Genomic DNA, 12900 nt, shown 5'->3' with positions numbered 1-12900 from the left:
TAATCGTTTGACTTCAGTCGCTAAAAAGGTGAAACGTTTGGATTTGTTTCGTAACGTTTGCAAACATTTGGCTTAAATTGCTAAAAATTTGAAACGCTTGGATTTGTTTTGTAACTTTTGTAAACATTTGGCTTATATTGCTAAAAAGGTGAAACGCTTGGATTTCTTCTGTAATGTTTGTGAACGTTTGGCTTAAATTGCTAAAAAGGTGAAACGCTTGGTTTAGTTTCATAACGTTTGTAAACGTTTGGCTCAAATCGCTAAAATGGAAAACGTTTGAATTTGTTTCGTAACGTTTTAAACATTTGGCTTAAATCGCTATAAAGGTGAAACGTTTGGAGTTTTTCATAACGTTTGTAAACATTTGGCTTAAATCTGTAAAAAGGTGAAATATTTGGATTTGTTTCATAACGTTTATAAACGTTTGGCTTAAATCGCTAAAAAGGGGAAACGTTTGGATTTTTTTCGTAACCTTTGCAAACGTTTGGCTTAAATCTCTAAAAAGGTGAAACGTTTGGATTTGTTTAGTAACGTTTGTAAACGTTTTGCTTAAATTGCTAAAAAGGGGAAACGTTTGGATTTGTTTCGTAGCGTTTGTAAATGTTTGACTTAAATCGCTAAAAAGGTGGAACGTTTGGATTTGTTTCGTACCGTTTGTAAACGTTTGGCTTAAATCGCTAAAAAGATGAAAAGTTAGGATTTGCTTCGTAACGTTTGTAAACGTTTGGCTTAAATTGTTAAAAAGGTGAAACGCTTGGTTTTGTTTCGTAACGTTTATAAATGTTTGTCTTAAATTGATATGGGAAACGTTTGAATTTGTATCGTAACGTTTATAAACGTTTCACTTCAATCGCTAAAAATGTGAAACGTTTGGATTTGTTTCGTAACGTTTGTAAACGTTTGGCTTAAATCGCTAAAAAGGTTATCCGTTTACATTTGTTTCCTAACGTTTTACAAGTTTGGCTTAAATCGCTAAAATGGGGAAACATTTTTATTTGTTTCATATCGTTTGTAAACGTTTGGCTTAAATCGCTAAAAAGATGGAACGTTTGGATTTGTTTCGTAACGTTTGTAAACATTTGGCTTAAATCGCTTAAAAGGTGAAACGTTTAGATTTCATTCATAACGTATGTAAACGTTTGGCTTAAATCGCTAAAAAGGTGAAACACTTGGATTTGTTTTGTAACGTTTGTAAACGTTTGGGTTAAATCGCTAAAAAGGTGAAACGCTTGGATTATAACGTTTGTAAACGTTTTGTTTAAATTACTAAAAAGGTGAAACGCTTGGATTTGTTATGAAACATTTGTAAAAGTTTGGCTTAAATGGCTAAAAAGGTGAAATGTTTGGACTTGTTTCATAGCCTTTGTAAACGATTGGTTTAAATCTCTATAAAGGTGAAACGTTTGGATTTATTTGGTAACGTTTGTAAACGTTTGGCTTAAATCTCTAAAAAGGTGAAACGTTTGGATTTGTTTCGTAACGTTTGTAAATGTTTGGCTTAAATTTCTAAAAAGGTGAAACGCTTGGATTTGTTTCGTAACGTTTGTCTTCAAATGCTAAAAAATTGAAACGCTTGGATTTGTTTCATAACCTTTGTAAATGTTTGGCTTAAATCGCTAAAAAGGTGAAACGTTTGGATTTGTTTTGTAACGTTTGTAAACGTTTGGCTTAAATTGCTAAAAAGGTGGAAGGCTTGGATTTGTTTCGCAGCGTTTGTAAACGTTTGGCTGAAATCGCTAAAAAGGTGAAACGTTTGGATTTAATTCATAACGTTTGTAAACGTTTGGCTTAAATCGCTAAAAAGGTGAAACGCTTGGATTTGTTTGGTAACGTTTGTAAACGTTTGGCATAAATCGCTAAAAAGGTGAAACATTTGGATTTGTTTCTTAACCTTTGTAAACGTTTTGCTTAAATCTCTAAAAAGGCGAAACGTTTGGATTTGTTTCATAGCGTTTGTAAACGTTTGGCTTAAATCGCTAAAAAGGTGAAACGTTTGGATTTGTTTCATAACGTTTGTAAACGTTTGGCTTCCATCGCTAAAAAGGTGAAACTTTTGGATTTGTTTCGTAAAGTTTGTAAATGTTTGGCTTAAATTGCTAATAGGGTGAAACGATTTGTTTTGTTTCATAACGTTTGTAAACGTTTGGCTGAAATTGCTAAAAAGGTGAAACGCTTGGCTTTGTTTTGTAACGTTTGTGAACGTTTGGCTTAATTTTCTAAACAGGTGAAACTGTCACGACCCAATTTCATGAATCGAGACCGGCGCTAGGGTATGGGTATGGTTGTACCAAAACCCGTAGCAAGCCTCGCGGAAATCAAATAATCATTTAAACCTGCAGAAAACTGCTCGGGGGCAACCGAGACTCCAACCTAAGTCTAGCAATTTATACTACAGTTCTAATATAAATAACTTCAATATCTTAAATGTTCAACATCATGCCTTATATATAACAATATCGTAATCCAGAGTAATCATGCCAAATATAATAATCGAATATATCGACAATCCCAAAGTGTAGTATCAAATGAAATAAATAACTAGTTCTACTGCGGTCTAAGAGTTTGAAAACAGAAACTAGTTTAAATAACATAAAAACCTCCGAGGAATCAAAAGAATCAGAGTGGACCAGCTTTCAAATCATAAACCTGGAAAATTTGGGAAAACAACGGGGTCAGATTTACTGAGTAGAGTTTATATAACCATTTACATTTATTAAGTTAAAAACCTTTAAAACGTTTAATGAAACATTTTCATTATGGATTATCAATGAAACCCTAAACCACAATTATAAATCCATTGTCCTGTCGGTGAGACGTATCTCAATAACCGATCCCCGACTATCACTTAATAAATAGTGAGCCCAGGAGACGTATCTTCCACCGGTGCCCTCACTAAGGTGAGACGTATCTCAAACCTACCTCAATACCATAATCATTACCGGTGCGCACGCAGTCCCGATGATGCCCATCGAGTAGCACGTTCCAAATCAAATCCACAATGCCGAAAACAATTCAAAAGCTGCTTATACATATATATATATATACAAAATAATACATTTGCTTAATAAAGAGGTAAATAGAGATATAAACTCACTGCTTGCAAATCCACGTGAAAAACCTGGCAAGCAACTAAACCTGTTTCGACTCCGAAGCACGAGCAGTCGACGTGTCTAAAAGAAGGCATAAAACATAATTAATATCATCCCCTAACTCTAGAGAGTACTAGACAACACGTAGGACTAGCACAGATATCAACCAATCCAAAGTACACACCATCAATATGTAACTACACATATTTAGCCAAAATGTCAAAGCATTAACCGAAGTAGAGTAATCATACATATTCAACATAACCAAAGTCATACGATAGTCAAGTCCAATTGAGTTCCCACTTTTAAAACATAATCCGGAAAACCATTTCAATAACTTAGTTAAAATCATAAAACCAAGTTTAAACCAAAGTGGTGAGCTAGCCGAGTTATCACAACTGCCAAGCCTATACTCACGAATTGGGCGACCCAAGTCTAACCCGAACCAAACATCCAACCAAAGTAAAACAATTCGTTTAAAATCCGTAATCATTTAAATATACCAAAGTTTCAATTTAGAGAAATAAGGGAATTCAAATTAAACATTAAAACCCAAGTATACCATCATGATTATAATTCGATAAAAGTTCGCAAAGGACAAACACAACAAAATAAGAAAAACACCAATATACAACAGCCCTATCATGCTTAATAATCACATTTTATATAACACATGTCATAGCAAAACATTTGCAATCAATTAATATATTTTTCACGACATCAAGCCAATTAAGAATTCATGGCACTTAGCCCAAAACTAGACCAAACATGAATCGCCAAAACAAAACACCTTAGATCAGTTCATATACATGCCATAATCAATAATATGAAAGTAATTCAGATCTTAAGTCATTACAAAGCATCGAATCTGAAATCAAAGCATTTTAATGTAAAACTAGCTAGTTTGCAAACTAAGCCAACACGTACCAAAACATTTATAATTCAAACTCCCAAACTCATTTAGATCAGTAGTATATCATACATAATTTCAAAATACCAAACCAACTCAGATCTAAACTCATGCCAACATCCCTTAAACAATCGATAACGCATTTTCGCTAGAATTTGCCTAAACATGCTAAACAAACCAAATCATGCATTCGACAACCCAAATCATATAGCCACTGATCCTAAATCATATAAACATCATATATATCATCTTAGAACAGTAGGTACATCATCGCAAAACATTTATGCAATTACAACTCTTAAAGAACCCAAATTCAGCATTTTACGCAATTTCAGCTAAAACAATCGAGAGCATGCCAAAGTGTTGATACAACCAACAAGATCAGTTCATAAACATCAAATCCATCAAACATATCATACATATCAGTAACCTAAGCATAGAATCTCAATTTCATAGATTCAAACCAGTAAATCGATTAAAATACAATAATTGCTAGAAAAAACCTAACATTGATGAATCATGCCAAACGCTTTTCAAAACATGTAACATCAGTTTATATATGTACAAACCATCATTTTATCCATACAAACTCAGTAGCATAAGCATGGCATGACAATAGCAACAATTCACTTCATTAAAATCCTATATTATGCATTTCTAGGCAAAATCACATAGCAATGAATTCATGAATCAAATGGATATGAAAACAATACCTAAGGATGATGAACAATAAGATAAATAATGTATTAACCCAAGGTTCAAGGGGCTGGACCGAATTTAATTTAATCCACAAGCCTCCAATGAAGAACACAACGTAGAAATCGCGTAGATCTTGCGAGTAGGATGTAAAATCATATTCTTAGCGGAATGAATCGCATCCGGACTTGTTAGAAAGAAGAAATCAAGTTCTTTGAGTGAAGAAATTCGTTTTTAGGGTTTGGAGATTAATGGGGGCTAGGGTTTGCAACTTAAGGGGTCTATTTATAGACTCCTGTGGGCTTTACTTGGGCTGCAATTAAAGCCCACGGTTTAAAAGGTAGTTTTAGAGTTAGAAACCTCCAAATAACAATCCAACCGACCAGATTTTAATAAATCCTCTTAGGAACAATATATCCAAAGATGAGCCCGATCCGACCGTTCAATTGTGAGATATCAACGTTTTACTAACACATGGCAGTTTTGGAAAACATGGGAAAACAACTTCAATAAATACCCGAAAATGAATCGAATCAATATCTAATACCCACACGATATATGTGTAACATACAAGATACAAAACAAGGCTCAATCAAGGTGTCTCAATGCAAGAACCAATCCGAAATCAAGCAAAAACATAACGAGAAAAATACGGGGTATTACATTCTCCCCAACTTAAAAACAAAATCGTCCTCGATTTTTAACACAAAACATAAATGAACAAAACAACGAAATAGAGCGCACATAACAACCGAAATAAACAAACAAGGAATAATTGCAATGTATCATAAGGATAGAAAATATAGCAATTCTGCATAACGAGCTCTGACTCCTAAGTGCACTCCTCAACTGAATGACCAACTCAATTGAAACTAAAGGAATATCTTGAAATCCCAACTGATAAAGATCATGCATATATAACAACTCGACACCAAGTGTCCCATATCAAAAACATTTAAATAACCCGTTATAGCAAATGAATGACCAAGTCTAATATATCGACTAGATATGACTCTCAACAAGACGAACAACCTTAATGAATCAGACTCACGATATCACAAACACTCCAAGAGTACACCAATTTAACTCATGATAACCAGAGTTCCAAATTGTTAAACAACAAACCATCCAGAAAGACTCTTCCAATCTTTCGAAAGTATAAAGCCTACAACTACTTACAGTAACTAAACATTGACCACATCCCACATATATTACACAAATTTAATATCACGTGGCACACACAAAAGGTTTAACAGCCGATAAAAACAATATCTAAACATTTCATAATCATATCATCAATCAAAAAAAATCGACCAACCAACCCTAGTTGGCGAAACCTATTTACCACGATCCTCGAACCTCGAATCAGCTAACTTATATAATCATACCAAACTGAAATTCTCAAAATTAATCCACCAAATATAACTGTAACCTCGCAAACGAAAGATCATCTAGATCAAATTCACCATTAACCGGGTCATTGGTTATGCTCAAGTCAAACTTACAGGAAACAAAATTTCCAAAGCACAAAACATTTTATTTATATTTTCCACTTCTCTTTTAAAAGACTCTAACAACTTATACCCTCTTTTATATTCAAAACTAAAATGTTTTTACCGTTGCGAGAAAAAAAATCCTCTAGTTTGTAAACACATCAAAATTTTCAAAATATTTGTATTTTGAATTTCGCAGTTACACCTTACATTGAAATAAAATCTGCAAATCTGTGAAACCGTTCAATTGACAAAAAATTTATTCTCTTTAAATCAAACTTGCTAAATTTTTTTATGCTTTTCTCAAAATGGAAAAAAAAAATTTGTAATGAAAATCACCTCATTCACACAACTCTATATGAGTAAACCAAAACATTTGAACAAACTCAAATATTTAAAAACAAACTTCTTTTAAAATCACGGCGTATACACACACGTAGAGCTTAACCAAATCGCTTAATCCCACAACCCTCAAATCATAAATTGGAAGCTAACACGTAAGCCTTTCATCCGACCTCAAAATCCTATCACACTTATTACAACAATAACTCGAGTGCAACCTTATATCCAATACTAATTCCTACGAAACACAATTATTCAAATAACATAGAACTGATCATTGCAACGCAATCGTCCTTAATTTACCTCAATCACACAGAGTATTTGTCTAGCTATCTTTCGGTAAAAATAATAATTTCAAAACCATTTGAAATCCATCAACTTTATAGATACATTTATCATTATGTGACTCGCGAGTTTGTTCCAAAACATTTTTTTCCTCAAAACCACTTTATCGGTAAAATTCATTTTTACATAATTGTGTGCCAGGGTGATGACATCTCTCATCCCCAAAGAGTTGCATCCAGCCCTAATCATTTTTATGCACGTGATGCATGTACTATTATGCATGTATCAATTATTAATTTACCTTTTATTTAGTGAACATACTCAGTGTTCAATGCAAACCTAATCGTGACATTCAAAATGTATGTTCATGATATGTCTGGCCACAATTACGTTTTGAAAATATTTCAAAAATTTCAATAATTCAACCTTTGAAATCCATTTCCCAATAAAATATTTTCTAGACGTTACACTCTATGAGATGTGCACTCGATAACCTCAAAATATTTCTTAAATCAGCAACACTCGATGCTATAAGGCAACTCATCCTAATAACTTTATTACATCTCTAGTACTATAAAAAGTATCTAACTAACTTCCATCCAGACTAAGATTATCCAAAGAAAATAGCACATAAAATACGTTCCTATAAAATTTACCGCCAGCTTCTGCATCACATCCTCAGACTTAATGGAAACACCAGTGTATTAATACACCGGTCTATCTTCTCGGTTCAGAGTTTTCAATATGCGATCTAGGATAATCAGATATTATCAGCCAATCCGAAGGAAGTACTTCCCTCGTAATCCTCGATATCGAAACCCCAAGGTTTCGATCCACGAAACAGAAACAGCAAAGCCCCGCGCAACCCAAAACCGAACAAAAGAGAAACAAGATCTAAAAGAAGATCTTACTCAAAGGTCAAAACTATACATCGAGGTAAGGCATAGATCATCTCACGTGCTACACCGCACGAAGAGACAAAACTAAAACAATCAACTTAGTCCAACAGACAAGCGAGTTATAAAACACAAATAATGTTCACAAGATAACAAATCTGAAAATCGTAAACCACGAAACCATGCCATTGAACACAATTAACTCAAGCATTCTTAAAACAAATCAGGATATGCCACAACATTTCCTTGAAATCTCATTACAAATTTACCATGTAAATATATCGTCCTTTAATAGTACGCTTCAAAATTCGTTTTGAAATTAAAAACAAATACGAAAACTTCCAAATTTTGCCGAGCCCCAAGGTTAAAACAAAATCACATTTTGTAAAAATCTCTTCTTATTAACCAGTTGCTTTAAAACGGATACCCAAGTATCTCAGACAATAAAATTATCGAGCTAGCCGAGTCATTACAACTACCAAGCTCAACTCCTAAATTTGGATGACCCAAGTCGAACCCAAAACAATCGTTTATAAAACGTATTTAAAATATTTGTAAATCCGGCAAAGTATTTTAATAAAATTTCCATCCCTTCAAATTTTGGGAGCTCAATTTAAACCAACCGCTAAACGGTAATTTAAAACTCAAGTGAGAAATCTTTGATTTCAAACATCTATTCTGTAAATCCCAAAAATTTAAAATGCTGGCATACTACAACATGATAAAATAACTTCAACGTTAAATTCTTAAAACAATGATTTATCTCATAAAATATCATTTGAAACCATCGCTTGTTAACACCAGACCAAACATAATATTTCAAAATATTTACTGGCAACTCAACCAAAAACCATCTTTTTAAGAATTTAAAATTAAACTTCTCTTATAATTCTATGTCGAAACACAAATCGGATAAAACAATATTCTCGATAAAAATCTTTAAATCAACATGTGGTCAAACAATGCATGACCATCAAACACGTTTTAAGGTTTAACCCAAAATCTCTTTAATTGAAAAACAAGGCTAACGCCCAACATACGATCACATTTAACATCAACAATTGAGGCCAAAGCCAAGATGTACTTTATTAACAAGGCAAAAGCAGTTCAACGCATCACGTAAAATAACTGTAACATTACCATAAATTCTAAATCGTTTTAGGCATAAACGACAAGTTTTATCAAACAACATCATACCCAAGTATGAGTCTTTAGGAAAATTTACCAACCTATGATTTCCCGAGAAATCAAAAGCAATTATAATCACCCAAGTGAAATAATCTCATAATGATAAAACACAGCAATTAACATCCAAGTGAAATAAATTGTCAATCAAAGCATCAATACCAAATAAGGACTGACAGACATCACCTATAGGATGTAGGCTGAAGGTTTGAAAACAAATGATGACGTTTAAAAGACAAGACACGAATCCTAATTCCGCAGTAGTTCCTATGACACGGCATCAACTTAACATACAAAACTAATAAACACATAACATGCATAAGGCCTTGGTTTGAAACCAAAGCTCTGATACCAAGTTTGTCACGACCCAATTTCATGAATCGAGACCGGCGCTAGGGTATGGGTATGGTTGTACCAAAACCCGTAGCAAGCCTCGCGGAAATCAAATAATCATTTAAACCTGCAGAAAACTGCTCGGGAGCAACCGAGACTCCAACCTAAGTCTAGCAATTTATACTACAGTTCTAATATAAATAACTTCAATATCTTAAATGTTCAACATCATGCCTTATATATAACAATATCGTAATCCAGAGTAATCATGCCAAATATAATAATCGAATATATCGACAATCCCAAAGTGTAGTATCAAATGAAATAAATAACTAGTTCTACTGCGGTCTAAGAGTTTGAAAACAGAAACTAGTTTAAATAACATAAAAACCTCCGAGGAATCAAAAGAATCAGAGTGGACCAGCTTTCAAATCATAAACCTAGAAAATTTGGGAAAACAACGGGGTCAGATTTACTGAGTAGAGTTTATATAACCATTTACATTTATTAAGTTAAAAACCTTTAAAACGTTTAATGAAACATTTTCATTATGGATTATCAATGAAACCCTAAACCACAATTATAAATCCATTGTCCTGTCGGTGAGACGTATCTCAATAACCGATCCCCGACTATCACTTAATAAATAGTGAGCCCAGGAGACGTATCTTCCACCGGTGCCCTCACTAAGGTGAGACGTATCTCAAACCTACCTCAATACCATAATCATTACCGGTGCGCACGCAGTCCCGATGATGCCCATCGAGTAGCACGTTCCAAATCAAATCCACAATGCCGAAAACAATTCAAAAGCTGCTTATACATATATATATATATATATATATACAAAATAATACATTTGCTTAATAAAGAGGTAAATAGAGATATAAACTCACTGCTTGCAAATCCACGTGAAAAACCTGGCAAGCAACTAAACCTGTTTCGACTCCGAAGCACGAGCAGTCGACGTGTCTAAAAGAAGGCATAAAACATAATTAATATCATCCCCTAACTCTAGAGAGTACTAGACAACACGTAGGACTAGCACATATATCAACCAATCCAAAGTACACACCATCAATATGTAACTACACATATTTAGCCAAAATGTCAAAGCATTAACCGAAGTAGAGTAATCATACATATTCAACATAACCAAAGTCATACGATAGTCAAGTCCAATTGAGTTCCCACTTTTAAAACATAATCCGGAAAACCATTTCAATAACTTAGTTAAAATCATAAAACCAAGTTTAAACCAAAGTGGTGAGCTAGCCGAGTTATCACAACTGCCAAGCCTATACTCACGAATTGGGCGACCCAAGTCTAACCCGAACCAAACATCCAACCAAAGTAAAACAATTCGTTTAAAGTCCGGAATCATTTAAATATACCAAAGTTTCAATTTAGAGAAATAAGGGAATTCAAATTAAACATTAAAACCCAAGTATACCATCATGATTATAATTCGATAAAAGTTCGCAAAGGACAAACACAACAAAATAAGAAAAACACCAATATACAACAGCCCTATCATGCTTAATAATCACATTTTATATAACACATGTCATAGCAAAACATTTGCAATCAATTAATATATTTTTCACGACATCAATCCAATTAAGAATTCATGGCACTTAGCCCAAAACTAGACCAAACATGAATCGCCAAAACAAAACACCTTAGATCAGTTCATATACATGCCATAATCAAGATCTTAAGTCATTACAAAGCATCGAATCTGAAATCAAAGCATTTTAATGTAAAACTAGCTAGTTTGCAAACTAAGCCAACACGTACCAAAACATTTATAATTCAAACTCCCAAACTCATTTAGATCAGTAGTATATCATACATAATTTCAAAATACCAAACCAACTCAGATCTAAACTCATGCCAACATCCCTTAAACAATCGATAACGCATTTTCGCTAGAATTTGCCTAAACATGCTAAACAAACCAAATCATGCATTCGACAACCCAAATCATATAGCCACTGATCCTAAATCATATAAACATCATATATATCATCTTAGAACAGTAGGTACATCATCGCAAAACATTTATGCAATTACAACTCTTAAAGAACCCAAATTCAGCATTTTACGCAATTTCAGCTAAAACAATCGAGAGCATGCCAAAGTGTTGATACAACCAACAAGATCAGTTCATAAACATCAAATCCATCAAACATATCATACATATCAGTAACCTAAGCATAGAATCTCAATTTCATAGATTCAAACCAGTAAATCGATTAAAATACAATAATTGCTAGAAAAAACCTAACATTGATGAATCATGCCAAACGCTTTTCAAAACATGTAACATCAGTTTATATATGTACAAACCATCATTTTATCCATACAAACTCAGTAGCATAAGCATGGCATGACAATAGCAACAATTCACTTCATTAAAATCCTATATTATGCATTTCTAGGCAAAATCACATAGCAATGAATTCATGAATCAAATGGATATGAAAACAATACCTAAGGATGATGAACAATAAGATAAATAATGTATTAACCCAAGGTTCAAGGGGCTGGACCGAATTTAATTTAATCCACAAGCCTCCAACGAAGAACACAACGTAGAAATCGCGTAGATCTTGCGAGTAGGATGTAAAATCATATTCTTAGCGGAATGAATCGCATCCGGACTTGTTAGAAAGAAGAAATCAAGTTCTTTGAGTGAAGAAATTCGTTTTTAGGGTTTGGAGATTAATGGGGGCTAGGGTTTGCAACTTAAGGGGTCTATTTATAGACTCCTGTGGGCTTTACTTGGACTGCAATTAAAGCCCACGGTTTAAAAGGTAGTTTTAGAGTTAGAAACGTCCAAATAACAATTCAACCGACCAGAGTTTAGTAAATCCTCTTAGGAACAATATATCCAAAGATGAGCCCGATCCGACCGTTCAATTGTGAGATATCAACGTTTTACTAACACATGGCAGTTTTGGAAAACATGGGAAAACAACTTCAATAAATACCCGAAAATGAATCGAATCAATATCTAATACCCACACGATATATGTGTAACATACAAGATACAAAACAAGGCTCAATCAAGGTGTCTCAATGCAAGAACCAATCCGAAATCAAGTAAAAACATAACGAGAAAAATACGGGGTATTACAGAAACGCTTGGTTTTGTTTCATAACGTTTGTAAACGTTTGACTTAAATCGCTAATAATGTGAAACGTTTGAATTTGTTTGGTAACGTTTTAAACGTTTGGTTTTGTTTCGTAACGCTTGTAAACGTTTGGCTTAAATCGCTAAAAATGTGAAACGTTTGGATTTTTTCGTGACGTTTGTAAACGTTTGGCTTAAATCGCTAAAAGGGGAAACGTTTGGTTTTGTTTCGTAGCGTTTGTAAACGTTTTGCTTCAATCACTAAAAAGGTGCAACGTTTGGATTTGTTTCATATCGTTTGTAAACGTTTGGCTTAAATCGCTTAAAAGGTGAAAAGTTTGGATTTGTTTCGTAAAGTTTGTAAACGTTTGGCTTAAATTGCTAAAAAGGTAAAACGCTTGGTATTGTTTCGTATCGTTTGTAAATATTTGGCTTAAATTAGGATGGGAAACGTTTGGATATGTTTCATAACGTTTGTAAACGTTTGGCTTAAATTGCTAAAAAGGTTAAACGCTTGGATTTGTTTTGTAAT

At 33.7% G+C, this 12900-nt stretch overlaps 2 long non-coding RNA genes across 2 annotated transcripts; both read right to left on the bottom strand.

Annotated features, from left to right (window-relative positions):
• Positions 1-2420: 2420 nt before the first annotated feature.
• On the bottom strand, positions 2421-5048 carry LOC126667320 (uncharacterized). Its single transcript, XR_007638152.2, has 3 exons — positions 4713-5048; positions 3095-3170; positions 2421-2646 (listed from the first exon to the last, which is right to left on the bottom strand). It is a non-coding gene; the product is annotated as an uncharacterized LOC126667320 (long non-coding RNA).
• A 4395-nt stretch (positions 5049-9443) lies between these two features.
• LOC130014608 (uncharacterized) lies at positions 9444-11982 on the bottom strand. Its single transcript, XR_007638150.2, has 3 exons — positions 11726-11982; positions 10126-10201; positions 9444-9669 (listed from the first exon to the last, which is right to left on the bottom strand). It is a non-coding gene; the product is annotated as an uncharacterized LOC130014608 (long non-coding RNA).
• Between the last annotated feature and the right edge of the window lie 918 nt (positions 11983-12900).

Source organism: Mercurialis annua, linkage group LG2 (genome assembly GCF_937616625.2).
Source record: "Mercurialis annua linkage group LG2, ddMerAnnu1.2, whole genome shotgun sequence".
Lineage (NCBI taxonomy): Eukaryota > Viridiplantae > Streptophyta > Magnoliopsida > Malpighiales > Euphorbiaceae > Mercurialis > Mercurialis annua.
The sequence above is the reverse complement of the archived record's forward strand: the minus strand, read 5'-3'. Positions and strand labels throughout refer to the sequence as shown.